Raw genomic sequence first — 17,038 nt, 5'->3', positions numbered from 1 at the left:
ATTTCACGTGACATACATCTGATGTCTGTCTCTGTATTTGTTTGTAAATGAAGAGATTTGCTGCACTCAGAAATGCCATGGAAATCAAGATGACATATCTCGCCACAAGAAGGATCAGACAAAACAGTATCTATGTTAGAAACTCAGGATCCTCATAGCTGGAGACAGTGTGCAAAGAATTTTGCTGGATTTTGAGATAAGATGCTGAACTGTCTTTCTGGGGATTTGAAGAAAAAAAAGAAAGATATCTGAAATGGAGCAAAGATGATAAGGAAGTCTCAGAGGGAAAATAAATCAAGGTATTTTTACAGCATCGCTTTTTCAGATGAGGATAATTGCTCTTTGAAGAAGCATAGCATCCCAAGTGGATTATGTTTCTTGTTTGCATCTGTAGTTAGCCAGTGACTGATCTGGTTCACATGACACTGTCCACACCATTCCAGCAAAAGGAGCCGAAGGTTGAAGTTGCTTTTAAGACACCACCAACAAAATGATCTTCCCAGTAGCTGCACATCCCTGCAGTGAGGAAACAGTGTGGAGCCATACTGGGAGGAGGCTGATCAAGCAGTCTAGGGAAGGAGGACGGAGGAGTAAACTTTTAGAATAAAATCATGCATCCTCTTACTGGTAGAAGGACTTGGACATATCATTCCACAGGGGACAATGGTGGCTTGCAAGAGACAAGAGAGATGAGATCTGGTGGCTCTCCCCATCCACGTCGAAACAAACTGAAGTGTAATGTTTCCCCTCTCAGAAATTTTGTTTCTAAATTAGATTTGCTCAAATTATACATTGCATCCCACTTCTAAAAAAGGCCCAAACCAATTTACAGCCAAAGCGAAGAATACAATTATAAAACCACAAGCATCATTAAAAGCAGATTTAACAGTACCATATCAATGGTGATGCTCACATGCCCAGGAAATCCAAAATGTCTTTGCCTGGTGCTGAAACAATGACAAGGTTGTGACTATTTATGTATTTGCTAACTTTACTGTCTGACATTTTAACACACCATATATCAGCATTTGCCAACCTAGTGCTCTTCAGATGTTTGAGGGCAGGTTGGGAGCTGGTGAAATTTGAAGCCGAAAACATTGGCAAATGCTGGCATAGGTGATTGGGTTACTAAAGTGAAAGCCATGACAAGATGCCTTAATAAAATGGAAGGCAAAATCAGCTTCTTAAAAGTAGTGAGGCTGAGGAGAGGAGAGCACATTTTTAAAGAAGCAGCTAATGACAAATTCCAGATTTCACTCCAGCACTCTCAGTAACTGCCAGAAAAAATCTCTCTACTTTCCCCACCTCCTCCCACCTTTCACCTCATCACACTTAGAAGTGATTGCTGGAAGTCTGACACACATCCAAGATTCAGTGCTGAAACATTCCTGAACTATTTTACCCCCCTTAAAGAACTGCTACAAGCAACAACGCCTAAAAAATTAAGGAACCAATAAAGAATTATCATTATGTTGTAGAAAACAGTTCTGTGCTATAAAAGTTAACCACCACCATACATAGGCGCTTCTAACTTATACTTGATGGTATCTATTTAAATTTCACCATCTATATTTAAACTGAGAGATGGCAACACTGAATAAAGATCTGCATGACAGCTTTTAATCAGCCCCCCAACCCCCCGAGTGTTTGTCTTCCAGAAAAAAACTCAGTAAACTTTTTAAAAAGCCCTTTCTTTTTTAAAAAAAACAAGGTTTCTAGTATTTTAGAAAGCAATGAAAGAAACTCATATAGATAGCTTAATTTCTGAAACAAGAGATTCTGGGCCTCAAACCAGCTTGGAAGCCAGGCTTCTTAATCCTGGAAGGAAAATGGCTGTAGGTTAAGTAGTGATGAGACAGACAAATTTTGTATATGCCCGCAGGTACAAGAGAAATCCAATACTGTTGTGCTGGTTCTACAGCTCAATATTGGTTTCTTCAAACTGGTTCTGGGCAAAATTGAAATTAAGGAGCACAGCTAATTCCCCCATTGTTCCAGCCATGTGCTTATTCTGGCCATATAAAGGTAGCTGCAAGCTCCATTATAATTTTTGTTGTAATCTTCTGCCCTAAAGTAGAAGAATCATAGCAAATAAGTTAACTCTCCTGGTGGTGAGGATCATCCTATCAACTTCACATGCCTGCAAATTTCTAGAGAAGTGACAAGAATTGAATTAAAAGCAGGTGCCCACATAAATTAATACTGGACTCTTCAGGTATCCCCAGATAAAAAGAGGTGTGCCCTTGTCTGTTCACAATATCCCTCTTCTCATAAAAAAGGATCATGCCACAGTGGCCAACCAGATACATCTATCACATAACTAGGAGTGTGCATTGGTTCTGCCTCTAGCCCCACTTCCATCTAATGATCCTTGCTCTCTCTCTCTCTGTATGTGTGCTTATATATAGATATATAGATTTACAGATATTTCTTTGATAGTGTCTGTATAGTTTTGTCATGGCCTTTGGCTAGTTCAATAAAGCTTATCTACTACTACTACTGTGTGTGTGTCTGTGACAGAGAGAGGGTGAGAGAGAAGAAGTTCTCACCATCCCAGGGAGAAGAGGATGGGTCCCTTAAAATTTGTTGGGGTGGGGAAAAGAATCCCAGTCTCCAACAATGACCCTTAGAGGTAACTGAGTTATTGCTGGGGGGGGGGGAGGTAACACTGTCCACACCCCTGTCTGTCCTGAGGAGGTGTTACTTTATTCCATCACCAGCTAATCATTCCTGTTGTATTCCCCCTCCCCCTCCTTTTTTCAGAAAAACCACTGCAGCTATCATTCTGAAACTTGGGAGGCTTCACCCCATCAGAAGAGATTGCCATGCCAGCAACTTGCATCCAATCATGGCAGAAAATCAAAAAGTTAGACTTTTCCTTTCTTTGTCTTCTTTTTTTTTTAAAGCCAGACTTTTAAAACACCCTACATAAAACCTCCTAGATATATCTGCCAACAATTTGGCATGCTTAATCTACTCTGGATGGGCTCCTGTGCCTGGAAATTTCATCTGCTTCTGTGAAAAGGGGATGGGAAGCCATAGTCCTTTTTAGATTCCACATTATAGAACTGGGGAATACAGAGCTTTGTTTTCTACAGATCTGCTCAGAAGGCAGAGCACAGATCAAAGCAAAGAGAGAGATGGGGATGGGTGGATCTGTCCATTTTGTTTTCTCCCAGTTTCTCGTTTTCTCCATCTTAAATTCAGTTCTCTGCACTTTTACCTCAGTTTGCTTTTTAAAAAACAAGTCTTCATGAAAATTGATCAGCATTTTAATGTGAATTTCTCCTAACTGTATGTTGTTTTGCCTATTATACATATTTTTTTTCAAAATAGTATTCCTTAATTTGATTCATTTCTCTGTGTTATTTGCATTGACATTTTCACTTTTATTCACACTTTCCCCTAGTATATGCACATTTGTACACATTTCTTGGATGAAGAGCTGCACTACAAAATTCGGAGAAGTGCAAATTTCGAAGTTTGAATATTTTGGGGGAGATGCAAGTTAGACAGGGTTGCTTTTAATGTTAGCTGAATTGGATTCCCCACCATCCCTAGGGAGGACACAGAGTGAATCAGAGCCAGAAACAGATCAGAATTCTTCTTCTTCTTCTTTTTAATGCACACATAGAGGAAGAATCTTGGGGCACTCTCATACCTTCCATCTGAGGATAAAAGATTGGATAAAATGGCCCATAGTCCACAAAAACTTATGCCACTATATAACTGTTACTTTTTTAAGTTGCCACATGACACTGTTTGGCTTTATACACGGGCATGGATAAAGGCTCGTGAAGATTGCTTAAGGCAAAAGCTGAAAGGGCACTGAAGGAAAGCTGTATTAATTTGTCTTGATCTATACAAGTGTTTCCTCTGTGGTTGTGGGGTGGGGAGAGTTGGTGACCAAGTAGTTAAAGAAGGCCTTGATTTTAATTCTACATTTGCTTAAGTTGTCCCTACAATAACATACCAGTTTTCCAAGACCTAATTTCTTAGCCGGCTGGTACACATCCCACTTTTGTTTCTGAATAACGAGTGTTTATTCCCCAGTTCCTTTGGTGTTTATTGCAGCTTTTTGTCAGATGGTTCAACCGTATGTTCTATTAAAATATCTATATAATAACCCTGTTGCTTTTTCTAAAACTGTTCCCACCCCACCCCCTCTACCTTTGGTGTTTCTCATTCTAGCTTGGAATGTCAATCAGCCAGCAACTGTCTGACACAAGGTCTCCCCAGCTTCCTGGTGCCCTGTGTTTGTTTACCATTGCATGAATCATTATTAAGGTGTTGCTTTTCCCCCCCTTAAAAAAAGAAATCCACACCAACCTTTTAATTTATTTGTTATGTCTCAAACAGCTCTCATGCCTTAAAGAAGCAAAGCGCTTAACTGCCACAACATTGATTTGATATGTGTCTAATTATATCCACCTGGACTGTTAATTCAACCACAGAGCAATCGTTTCCTGCAGCTGCCTCCCTTGTATTTGCTTTCATGCTCTTGCTCTGAAACTTTGCATTCAGCTCCTGAAGAAAATAATGTGTGGGTTGCTTTGAAGCTACTATACATTCAAGAGAGATTTGGTGGAAATTTCCCAGAACCAATTTTTGTTCATCTTTATCTAGCTAGCTAGTTTGTGTGTGTGTGGCAAGAGCTGCGTTGTCCTCTTAGCATAGGCATTGTACTTGCCATGTTCCTGGATCTGACAGGAGGACCAGAGTGTTGGGGAAACACCCAGAACCGACACTGACACCGGGAAGGAGATACTGTTCTTAACTGCAATATATAAGAACTGCCCCGGGTGAGTGGTGGAGATGATGATGATGACTGCTGCCCATACGCATTAGGTGTATGGAATTCATCCTATGGTATTTTGAGTGCCACTCTGGGTTTTCCTTGTTTGGACCCAGAATGTGCACCACACCGAATCCCATTCACAGGCTTCCTCTGAGATAGTTACAGCAGAGCTAATGTACACTGAAACAATTGCTCATGTGAGCAAGGCAACAATGGACCCGCAAACTCAGCAAGGTCATGGTTCCCTCCCCCTAAAAATAAAAAATCTGGAAGTTGACTTTTCATTTTCACAGAAGGAAAGCCATGATGTTGGATGTGTTTGTGGCTTCCATGCTAACTTGTCTGTATGATTAGATCACTTATGTGAAGAAGGGTTGCTGTGGGTGGTTTTAAGCACAAGTCTCCCATTACTTTTCTCAAAAGGGATTCTACCAAACTACACAGGGACATGGAAAAGAAATAGGCAACTGGCACTTCACCACTACTATATCTAGGGCAGGCTGTGTATGTGTGTAGTTATAAATGAAGTACAATATTGCTAATGTGTTCACCTGATAATTAGCATAACTAGCCTGTCTTTTCCCACTTCTCCACACATATATTTTTAAAAGTGCTTTTGAGGGGTTCTGTATTACTGAGACTTAATTATTTTTTAGAAAATATATTACAGTGCATTTGCTAGTAGATCATACAGTATTACAATAAATAATTAAATGTAAGCTAAAATTGTCAAAATGAATATCACTTTGGGCTGCGGTATCTTTTCTTAATTCAGTGCATTTGTTCAATTACTAATCAGAAAGATTCATTAACTTGAAGTGGGCAAATTAACAAAGATCTGTAGAGCTACTTATTCATGCAGCTAAACCTTTGTGCTACTAAATTTAGTTGAACTACCTTTTAATCAAATAACTATCAAAAAGTAGTGTATTTCACAGTGCAATATTTAGTGAATACATAGTTTAATGATACATTCATAATCTAGCTAGTACAAAGCAATGCTTAGAACGCTGAGCTCATACTCATAAGCCCTCTCTTCAGGCATTCAGCCTGAACGTGCAAAGCAGCAGGTGCAGTGGCAAATGATGTGGTGGGATGCCACCCCACACTGGACCTCCAGTTTCTTGCATCAGTGCTGCTTCTGAGAGGTAGAGAGCGAGCGGTGAGGTGGTGGAGAATCAGCATGGTGCAAACACATTGGCGTAAATGCTTGATTGTCTCCAGTGGATTTACACCACATCAACCTTGCCACCACCCTGCCCCATCACCTGTACTTCCCAATAAGCATCAGCAACACACCCCACTGGAGGTTAGGTGAGCATGGTGCCCCACCACATTGTCTAATTCTGGGCAAGAAGGAACACATGAGGTGAGCTATCTTTCCAACATGTCCGGTGTTGGAAATCAGTTGCATGTGTAAGGAAGCCCCCTTCAAATAAGTGGCGATCCTGAGTTGACTGTGTAGTGCACTTGGCCAACACACTCACAGAGGGTACAGAGCTTGTCTCACGCATTCCTGAGGGATCCTTTGTCCATTCATACAGAACTGCTGAAGAGGGCTATAGTTGCTGGGTGATCTAGATTGGTCCATAGCAAAGGGCCAGTGGTATGATAGGAGTGCCATTCTCCCACAGAAAGAACAGGTTCATTTTCTGTGTGTGTCTGGATCCAAGCCCTCCTCTTGCATGCTCAGGTTTGGTCAGAAGCACATTTTATAAACTTTGCCCAAGTTGCTAGCCACACCACTTCCTAGGAAAGATGTGCGTGGCTACTCTGGTGCATGCTCGGCTAACCTTCCAACCAGACTACTATAATGCCATCAGAATACTATTATGGGCCTAACCTTGAAGGCAGTTTATCATTTTGTTTTGGGGGCATTGGCCTGATGCAGCAGGCTCTTCTTATTTTCACATGCTTCTTTATCTCATTTTCCTTCCTTACCCACAATACCTGCAATTTCCTCTTTTGAATCCTGCTTGTGGGTTTCCCACAGGCATCTGGTTAGTCACTGTGAGCAGTGGTGGATTTCTGGGCTCTCAAATTTCAGCAGTGCTCTGTACAAAGATAAAATTTGGTGCCCCTCTCTGCCTCTTGCTCCATTCTGCAGCATTGTTTTGGCACCACCTGCAGCACGGCACCCAGTGGGAGTACACCTGTTGCGTTTACCTAAAACCGCCTCTGCTGTGAGAACAGGATGTTGGACTAGATGGCTGCTGGCCTAATGCAGTAAGCTATTTTTATGTTCTTCTGTTAAAAATGGAATCTCTGCATCTTCCCTTGAGAAGCTCTACCCTCATTTCTCTGGTTGGCCAGCGTGGTGTAGTGGTTAAGAGCAGTGGACTCGTAATCTGGTGAACTGGGTTCGTGTCTCCGCTCCTCCACATGCAGCTGCTGGGTGACCTTGGGCTAGTCACACTTCTCTGAAGTCTCTCAGCCTCACTCACCTCACAGATTGTTTGTTGTGGGGGAGGAAGGGAAAGGAGATTGTTAGCCACTTTGAGACTCCTTAAGGAGAGTGAAAGGCAGAATATCAAGTCCAAACTCCTCCTCCTCCTCCTCCTCCTCCTCCTCCTCTTCTTCTCTCATGTCGCTTTGACTGTGCATAGTAGGATAACTGTGTTGGGCATTTCCTGTCTTGAGTGAATTTTCTCTTCTGTGGGGTAAAGAGCTGGGATGTAGCCAAGCAGTGTGAAGACAACTGAAATGAGGCCCAAGGTGCATGGTAGGGGTCACTGTCAGAATTGGCCCACTACCAATTTACTGTATCTGCAGCAACGATAGTGAATAGGGGGAACTTTGATTTTCACTAATTGGTATTGAAGCTTCCAGTGGGAACTCTGTTTTCTTTAAAAGCTGACCTTCCTGGCTTGTCTCAAACTTTTGCAGATTTAAAGATCCAGTGAGCTTGTCATGTAAACCGTGAAATAAGTTGAATTAAATTTCACAGGTTATTGAGCAGTTTTCAAATACTTCATATGAATGTGCCGGGAATGATTTGCTATATAATTATATCCCCTGGGATGACATTCACTCAAAATTTTGCTGATCAGTGAGAAGGTAAAATAATTGATGTAAATGTCCTGAACACATTTGTATTTTCCAAATAGCGACATATTAATAATAGGATTATTAAAAGCATGAAATGGCTAAAGCAAATGATTTGATTTATTGTAGTGGAGAAAACACATTTTATTAGATTTGATTTAATGAGGAAAAATTGAGTTCTACCATGTAAACTCCAATATGAGGTGTCAAAGTTAATTTAAATGAGTGCCATTGCACTCCACATAGGCCGCCCACAATTTAGATTGATGGGGCTCCATTGACATCAATTGAGCTGGAGTAGAATCTCAGAATAATGAACACCTCAGAACTGCAGATCATTTATAATTTGAAAAGTTTTCCCTTTTGATCCCTCTGCAGCTCACTTTTCATGCCCTTTATACCTTCACCAGCTTGCTAAAGGCATGGATGGAACTTTTACAAGGCAACATCAGCCCTGGATTGGCTCAGCTACAAGTGCCACCAAGGGTAGACAACTGGAAGACCTGTATGAATAAACACAATGTGAAAATGCACCAAAATTGGTCCCCTGTTGGGGAAATGAAGGGTTTTTCTCTTAGTAATGAACTAATCACTAAGAGTCTTTCTATTTCATCTCTTTGTGTGTGTAATCTATGCACCTTTGTTTTATGCATAACAGGATCCATTTGAGAATATCACATTCTTTGGGCACTGAAGATGCAGTACTTGGAAAAAAGTAATACATTCCCCCTAACACATCTAGTGAAATAACTATAATTTTATCCATTTATTACTTATTTACTTAAATGTGATTTAACTTTTCAACAAAGAAATCTAAGGCAACAAATAAAAATGTAAAAGAAATATAAAATGTCAGAAAAATGATCAACTGAAAAGAAAGTGCAAAACCTAATCAAACAAAAGTTTAAAACCCAACAGAAACAGTACATGTGGAAAGAGAGAGAGATAAGGAAAGTGAAGCCTCCAACAATCAGGTTGCCCAATCTGCAAAGACCCTCCAGAAGAGTCATGTCTTGACCATATGGCAAAAACTAATAGGGGTGGAGTTAGGTGGGCATCCCTTGGAAGGTTATTCCAAGGGTCTCATGACCCTTGGAATAACCTTCCAAGGCACTGCATCTGGCCAAGCGACATACCACCAAATTTTAGACACTGGGAGAACACAGTTTTTGAACACCGTAAACCCAGAAATAAAATGCTTCGGTTTTCAAACATGCCTCGGAAGTTGAACATGCCACACAGCTTCCACTGAGTGCAAGATCCTGAGGCCTAGCTGTTGGGCTATTGAATTTTAGGTTTTCAAATGTTTCAGAACTCGAATAGTCTTCTGGAATGGATTATGTTCGAAACCAAGGTACCACTGTATATACTTCCAGAGTTAATGCTAAATACATTACCTCAGGTAAATGAGCCACCATAGCCACTAGAGGGCCAAGAAAATTTGTGTCCTGGGCTTTTTAGACTCTTCCATCCATGTACTATCTGAAACCACATTGGTTTTCAGATGTAAAATATATTGGCATTATTTTCAGCTCTCCTACTCAAGTGTTCTGAGGTTATCACACACAGGTTAGAGCTCAACGTCGAGCCTACCAAGTGGCGATAGTGATGGTGAAGAGGACTTTCTTCACCGCCTCTATTGCATCTGCAGAAAATAGCAGCAGGAGACTCTTTCAGGTGGTTTGCAATTTAATGGAACCACCTTTGCCATTGGGGCCTGGTAAACACCCCAAGATCTCCTGCAACGATTTTGCAAAGTTTTTTTTGCAAATAAAGTCGCTCAGATTCAGAAGGAAGTAGACTCCACCATGGGAGCAGGACTGGGGCGGGAGAGTGCCAGAGTCCTCTCTAGTTGAGTTGCATGGAATCAATTCCAGTCTGTTACCTCCAAGGATATGAACAGGCTGCTTGGACGAGTGAAGCCATCCACCTCTCTCCTTGATCCTTGCCCATCCTGGCTAATACAAGCAAGTCAGGAAGGTCTGGGCAATGGGCTCTGTGGGGTGGTGAACGCTTCCCTCTGTGAGGGAGCCTTCCCAGACCCACTGAAAGAGGTGGCTATTAAACCGCTTTTTTAAAAAAAAGATACCCATCTTTAGACCTGGCCAATATGGCCAACTATCGCCCAGTCTCAAATCTTCCACTCTTGGGCAAGGTGATTAAGTGGGTGGTTGCTGAAGAACTCCAAGCATGCCTAGAGCATGCGGACCATTTGGATCCCTTGCAAATGGGATTCAGGCCTCTTCATGGGACTGAAACTGCCTTGATTACGCTGGTCAATGATCTCCAGTGGGCTAGGGACAAAGCTGAAAGCTGTTTCCTAGTTCAGCAGCCTTTGATAACATCGACCATGACATCCTTCTGGACCGTCTAGAGGAGCTGGGAGCTGGGGGCACTATTATACAGTGCTTTTGCTCCTTCCTCCTGGGCCGTGTCCAGAAAGTGGTGTTGGGGGATGAGTGTTTAGACCCCTGGGCTCTCACTTGTGGGGTACCTCAGGGTTCCGTCCTCTCCCCCATGCTTTCTAACATCTATATGAAGTCGCTGGGAGAAATCATCAGGGGGTTTGGGATAGGTGTTCACCAGTATGTGGATGATACCCAGCTCTACCTATCTTTTAAATAGGAACCAGTGAAGGCAGTGAAGGTCCTGTGTGAGAGTCTGGAGGTGGTTGGAGGAGGGATGGCAGCAAACAGATTGAGGTTGAATACTGACAAGACAGAAGTACTGTTTTAGGGGGACAGGGGGTGGGTGGGGGTGGAGGACTCCCTGGTCCTGAATGGGGTAACTGTGCCCCTGAAGGACCAGGTGCGCAGCCTGGGAGTCATTTTGGACTCACAGCTGTTCATGGAGGCATAGGTCAGTTGCCATGGAGGTTCCATCTGCTACACAGGCTGAGACCCTACCTGTCCGCAGACTGTTTCACAAGAGTGGTGCATGCTCTGGTTATCTCCCGCTTGGACTACTGCAATGTGCTCTACATGGGGCTACCTTTGAATGTGACCAAGAAACTATAACTAATCCAGAATGCAGTAGCTAGACTGGTGACTGGGAGCAGCCGCCAAGACCACATAACACCAAAGACCTACATTGGCTCCCAGTACATTTCCGAGAACAATTCAAAGTGTTGGTACTGACTTTTAAAGCCCTAAACGGTCTCGACCCAGTATACCTGAAGGAGCATCTCCACCCCCATTGTCCAGCTCCGAGGGCCTTCTGGCAGTTCCCTCACTGCGAGAAATGAGGTTACAGGGAACCAGGCAGAGGGCCTTCTCGGTTGTGGTGCCCGCCCTGTGGAACGGCCTCCCACCAGATGTCAAGGAAATAAACAACTATCTGACTTTTAGAAGACATCTGAAGGCAGCCCTGTTTAGGGAAGTTTCAAATGTCTGATGTTTTATCATATTTTAAATATTTTGTTGGAAGCCGCCCAGAGTGGCTGAGGAAACCCAGCCAGATGGGTGGGGTATAAATAAATTATGATGATGATGATGATGAGGTGGGGCAGTGATATAACCAATGACACTTTTGCTTGCAAGTCTTGAAGGTTTTGTTTCCTTTCTGAAATGCTAAATAGTATCTATAGCCCCTAATCCCATGTTTCATACTGACTAAATTTAACTATGCCAGGAGCTTTTTTTACCAATGGTATCAGGTAAATTTGGTGTTTAGTCTGGGTGAGATGAAAGTTTATTGCATTAAACTCTTTCAAGCCAAAGTATTGCAGATCTCACCTACTGGACTTTTCTACAAGAGTCACCTTCATGGCTGTTTGTTTTGAGCCTCACAATTTTTTGCTTAAAGAGTGTGTGGGGAAACAAGTAGCTCTGAGAGCTTTCAAAAAAATGTAGGGCTTTCTCTGTGATGGTGTTTTTCAGAGAAATTGACAGTTACTTTTCAGAGCTGTGAAAGCTTCAGAAAAATGCTATGCATGTGTGTGTGATTGTCTCATGTCTCACTCAACAACAACCTTCATTGAGATGGAATTAACCGGATGAAAATTTTATTCCCTAAACTCATTATTTATTTAATTTTAATTAAGACCAGCGTTAAGGGGGGGGGGTATCATGGCTGTAAATAGTGCAAGATCATCATGAACAAAAAATAAAACAAAACCATGACAGAACTAGTATAAAACACATCACAAATCACTAAATTAACTCAATACACCACAAATAGGTAGATCAGCTCCCTGAATGCAAATAGCATAGGTGCCTGCTGGATGTTCAGTGGGAATACAGTCCAAAAGGCAGGTGGCGCCAGACCGAATGTCCTGATTTTTGTAGACATGCTATGAATCTCAGGAGCATCTACCACTATTATGAGTGTTTCTCCTGAGGTAACCTGGTCCTAAGTTGTTCAGGGCTACCAGTGCCGCTCTTTCAGCACAGTTGTACTGTTGAAGGTGGTACAATAAACCATAGTAATCCAATGGGCTGAATATTCTGCAGTGGAGGCCTAGCTTAAACATCCATTGTTGTTTAGTTGATTAGTCGTGTCCGACTCTTTGTGACCCCATGTGACACACCAGGCACTCCTGTCTTCCACTGCCTCGTGGAGTTTCATCAAATTCAAGTTGATAGCTTCTATAACACTGTCCAACCATCTCGTCCTCTACCGTCCCCTTCTCCTTGTGCCCTCAATCTTACCCAACATCAGAGTTTTTTCCAGAGAGTCTTCTCTTCTCATGAGGTGGCCATCCATAGACATTTCTAAAAAAAATTTTTTTGGGGGGTCACATGGTGTGCATACATATGGCTACAGTGTGCAAAACACCACTTAACTGGCTAAGAACTAGTACAGCTATCCTATCCCACCTTATTCAAATAAGCATGTGTTACTTGAAATGTAGGGACGTGTGTGGCGCTGTGGTTTAAACCACTGAGCCTCTTGGGTTTGCCGACTGGAAGGTTGGCGGTTTGAATCCCTGTGGCAGGGTGAGCTCCCATTGCTCTGTCCCAGCTTCTGCTAACCTAGCAGTTTGAAAGCACACCAGTGCAAGTAGATAAATAGACACCGCTGTGGCGGGGAGGTAAACGGCGTTTCCGTGCGCTCTGGTTTCCATCACGGTGTTCTGTTGTGCTAGAAGTGGTTTAGTCATGCTGGCCACATGACCTGGAAAATTGTCTGTGAACAAACGCCAGCTCCCTCAGTCCGAAAGTGAGATGAGCGCCGCAACCCCATAGTCACTTTTGTCTGGACTTAACTGTCCAGGGGTCCTTTACTTTTACCTTTCTTTTACTTGAAACAAACCTTCAGAGTTCCATGGTGAGGAAGAGAACATAGGAGATAAAGTGCTAAAACCATGAAGAATCTCAGTTGCTTGGAGAAAAGCAAAAGAGGTGGACACCACAATTGACTTCTTCTGTATGTGGTAGCTTCTCTGCATGAAGGTTGCTCCAGATGTATGTCTCGACATATGGAGGGACAGCTTCCACGCCACACAACTTATAGCACCAAGGAGGAATTGGTTGTGCATGTAGCATGCTGTGCTGATTTGTCAGAATGGTGACTCTCTGGGAAAGCCTTGACAGACTCTGGATTGTTGTGTTCAAGCACCAGCGAGGTGTCAAAGATTTCCTGACTCTAGGCTGCTGCACTGGGGGCTGGAGTTGCTGAGTCATGCTTGCAAGCTGCTGGGAGAATGCATTTCTTGAAAGTCGCAACCTCTGAATGCTGATGCTTTTTGAGCTGGAAGGGTGACAGTGACTGAATATGGAGTGGTGTCAGCAGCATCCATTGAATGGATACCCGGGAAGACAAGTGTCCCTGTGAAAATTAGATGACAGTCAAGGTTTCCTCTAGAGTGCCAGAATTATTGCTCCATTCAGAGTCACTGAGTGTGCAATGTGTAGGCAGTGAAAGAGTTCACTGTAGCATGGCACACATTACATGGAGCTGCAAATAGGGTCATTCTTCTGTTTAGAGCCCCAGTGCCCAGAGTAATTAACTTCACATGCCATGGCTGAATGCTAAGGCTGAGTTCAAGAGAAGTGATGAGAAGTCCAGCCCTGAAGGGTATGGTTGCTTGAGTTCTTTATTACCGGCACAATGAAGGTAGTAATAGAGGCTTTTGTCGGCAGGGGCAGGTGTCTGCGAAAGGGGCAGGGCTGAGCATCGTTGCAAGGCTTTTGCTCCAGAAATCCATTTTCAAATGTGCATCACATTGCCTGAATCCTGCATATCTCTTCCTTCAACTTTGGCACAAAGGGCATTCGTTTTGTAATGCTAAGTAGCGTGGTTAGTCACACGCACATACACACAGAGCAAAGCAAAGCAAAGCAAAGCAAAGCACAAAAGCACCACAACTGGCTTAGCAACTGGCACAGCCACATGCAGCTTATGTGCCAAAAGACCTAGGAGGGCTGTAGAGAAAAAACAACCAGTGCCTCTGTCAGGCCAATGGCAAATATGGAGCATTTTACAGAACCATTCTGTGTTTCAAGAATAATGTGAGTGAAAGTTCTCTGAGCTTGCACCCACTTCTCTTTGCCAGGAGGATAGATAGCTGGCATGCTAATGCTGCAGGTGTAGGTTTTTCATAATTTGCAGCTATGCCACCTCCCCATAAATCCTTTATTAAGGGAATCACATGGTGAACACAGTTCCTTCACTTCAAAAAGAGAGAGGAAGGTGTATTGAACAAAATTACAGACATTACTGCTGTATAATCATGTTGGTCCTCTGTATTTATGGTGTTAATGACAGCTACTAATTGCATATTTAATTTCTGAGTGGGGAGGGGAATGCAGGGGGGAAACAATTCATATCACAGACAATGAGAAATGACTTGTCCAGGGAAGTTTTTAATGTCTGACATTTTATTATTTTTTAGATTTTGCTGGAAGCCACCCATGGGTGGGGTACAAACAAAATAATAATAATAATAATAATAATAATAATAATAATAATAATAATAATAATTTTCTTCCCACCTCCCAAAATTAATTATGTTTACTTGATTTTATTGCATTTACTGGGGCCAAAACCACTTATTTAAAATTAATCTATTGCCATATATTCTGAGGCTAGAGATTGGACATTTGATTTTGGAGTTTACTTATGTATTACATTGTACTTTTGGGATTTCTGGTTTCGATAATCCAACCACACATATAAGGTGCTTTTGCCCATGCTGGACCTTGCAGGTCCACAAGTGTCCATGAAGACTGAACCAGCCTATAGACGTGGCCTAGGCAATTTACAAAACTACTTCACAGTAAGCACTGTAAAAATGTCCAGTTGATGTGGAGGCCACCTTATCCTCAGCTTAAATAGACACATGCACTGACATTAGAAACTACGTTTGAACAATGTACATTATTGAAAATGTCCCACCTGCCACCATCTAAAGCGTCAAAGTCAGGCAGATTCTTTGGAGGCAGCTTCAGAAAGAATAATACTCCCTAGCTAGGCTATATCGACAAGTGAATCAATGTTATATGAATTAACTCACTTAATGAAGCATCTTTGAACTGATGTTTTCAGAGAAGCTGATATGTGAAGTTCAGCCAAGTCTCTGCGCTTTTGCCTCCCTGCTTTTCGTCATCAGATGTGTCACCTCAATGAGAAGTACTGAAGGCTGCCATACGTAAAACATTAGAGACATACTGAATTACTTATAATAGAAGGCGAATTCTGTCAATTCACAGCTGTCCTCAGTTCTTAAAAATGATGGGGAATAGATCTGTGAAGTTCTATGCAAGTACAAACGGACCTCTCCATCATTTTATTTAGAAAAAGAAGAGTAGTGATTGTGTGTGATGTTAGCTTCGTAAATCTAAAAGGAGAATGTACGACTTCATTATTGCACATTCCTATTTTCTGGATGATAAGCATCCACAATAGTAGCTTTCGGCAGCCCCTGCTCACATAGGAAATAGTACTGCATCTTTCCCTGGAATTTATGACTTGCCGAGGAGAAAAGTAGAGTCAACTCTGCAAGCGGTACCAGTGTAAGTACAGGCATCAACTTATGAGTGTTCTACTAGCGCACGACTGCATGTGTGCACAGCACCAGGAAATAATTAAACAATTACTACAGGGATGGGAAACCTTATATGTGGCCCTCCAGGCCTCTGCATCTGGCCTTTGAAACTCTCCCTGGGCCACACCTATCCCTGGCCCTGTTTTTGTCTTGCTGGAATGGGTCCTTGAAATCTGAGAGTGCCTCTTGTTTGTCTAGATGGAGTGTGGAGAGGTATGAGGCTGTGTATAAAGTAGACAACTGCCACGATGGACCTTGGGGTCTCAAATTTCAGTTGACGCCTTGTGCGACACCAAAATTCAGCATCCCCACCTCTCACACTCCATTCTTAATAATACACCTCTGCCTACTGTACAAAGGTAAAATTTACATTTGTTGCTCTGCCTGCTTTTGTCTCCGGCCCTGGCCAACACTGGCATGTGCCCCCCACCCTGAAAGTTGCCCAGAAAAGAATGCAATCCTTATGTGGAAAAAGGTTCTCCCTTCCCTACTGGGACAAAGTGGGGCCAGAAGGTCTGAGTTATAGGTCTTGCAAACCCAGGATTAAGCAAAGTACAATGGTGATGTTTTCTTGCATTTGGATGATGGCAAAACCAATCTATCATATTGAATGAGGACATGCTAGAATTTTGAATTATTGCAAACACGGAAGTTACTATTGGTAATATTTTTTTTAAAAAAACAACAAAACAAAACCAGCCACAGGGAAATTGAAATTATTCTTATTGGTTGTGTGTGTGTTTCATTAAAGCATTAGTGCTACTAGCTAAAGTTTTGTAGTGTTCCCATTCTGAAATCCATTTGGAGTCTGATGACAAACCATATCCAGTTTCATTCCCCCAGATTTGAACATTTATTTAAACAGTTCATTCATTTTATGTTTGCTAGGGGCCTTTTGTTTACTAGGAGCTATAGGATGTCAAGTTTTATAGCACAGAAGAAAATCACAAAAAATTCATAGATTGAACAACTAAAGCAACTAAATTGGGAGAACAATAGCATGATTCTTTAAAAAATAGGTGACATAAGTCATTTATTTTTTTATGCTAACTGATCACTTTGCAATTGTTTTTCTTAATGGTGAAAGGTGATTGCATTGCAGCGCTCTGCTGTATGAATGATTGACTGTACATTAGAACTGTAACTCATGTCTGCGTTTTGTTGGAGACCTGGATCATAATCCTTGCCTAAGTGCATTCATGTGACAG

General features: G+C 42.2%; 1 long non-coding RNA gene across 1 annotated transcript in view; it reads right to left on the bottom strand.

Annotated features, from left to right (window-relative positions):
• The window catches only part of LOC309373962, a 44,045-nt gene that overhangs the window by 21,388 nt on the left and 5,619 nt on the right, over positions 1-17,038 (bottom strand). The gene's annotated exons all lie outside the window — the stretch shown is intronic.

Source organism: Podarcis melisellensis, assembly GCF_964234715.1.
Source record: "Podarcis melisellensis genome assembly, chromosome: 7".
Lineage (NCBI taxonomy): Eukaryota > Metazoa > Chordata > Lepidosauria > Squamata > Lacertidae > Podarcis > Podarcis melisellensis.
The sequence above is the reverse complement of the archived record's forward strand: the minus strand, read 5'-3'. Positions and strand labels throughout refer to the sequence as shown.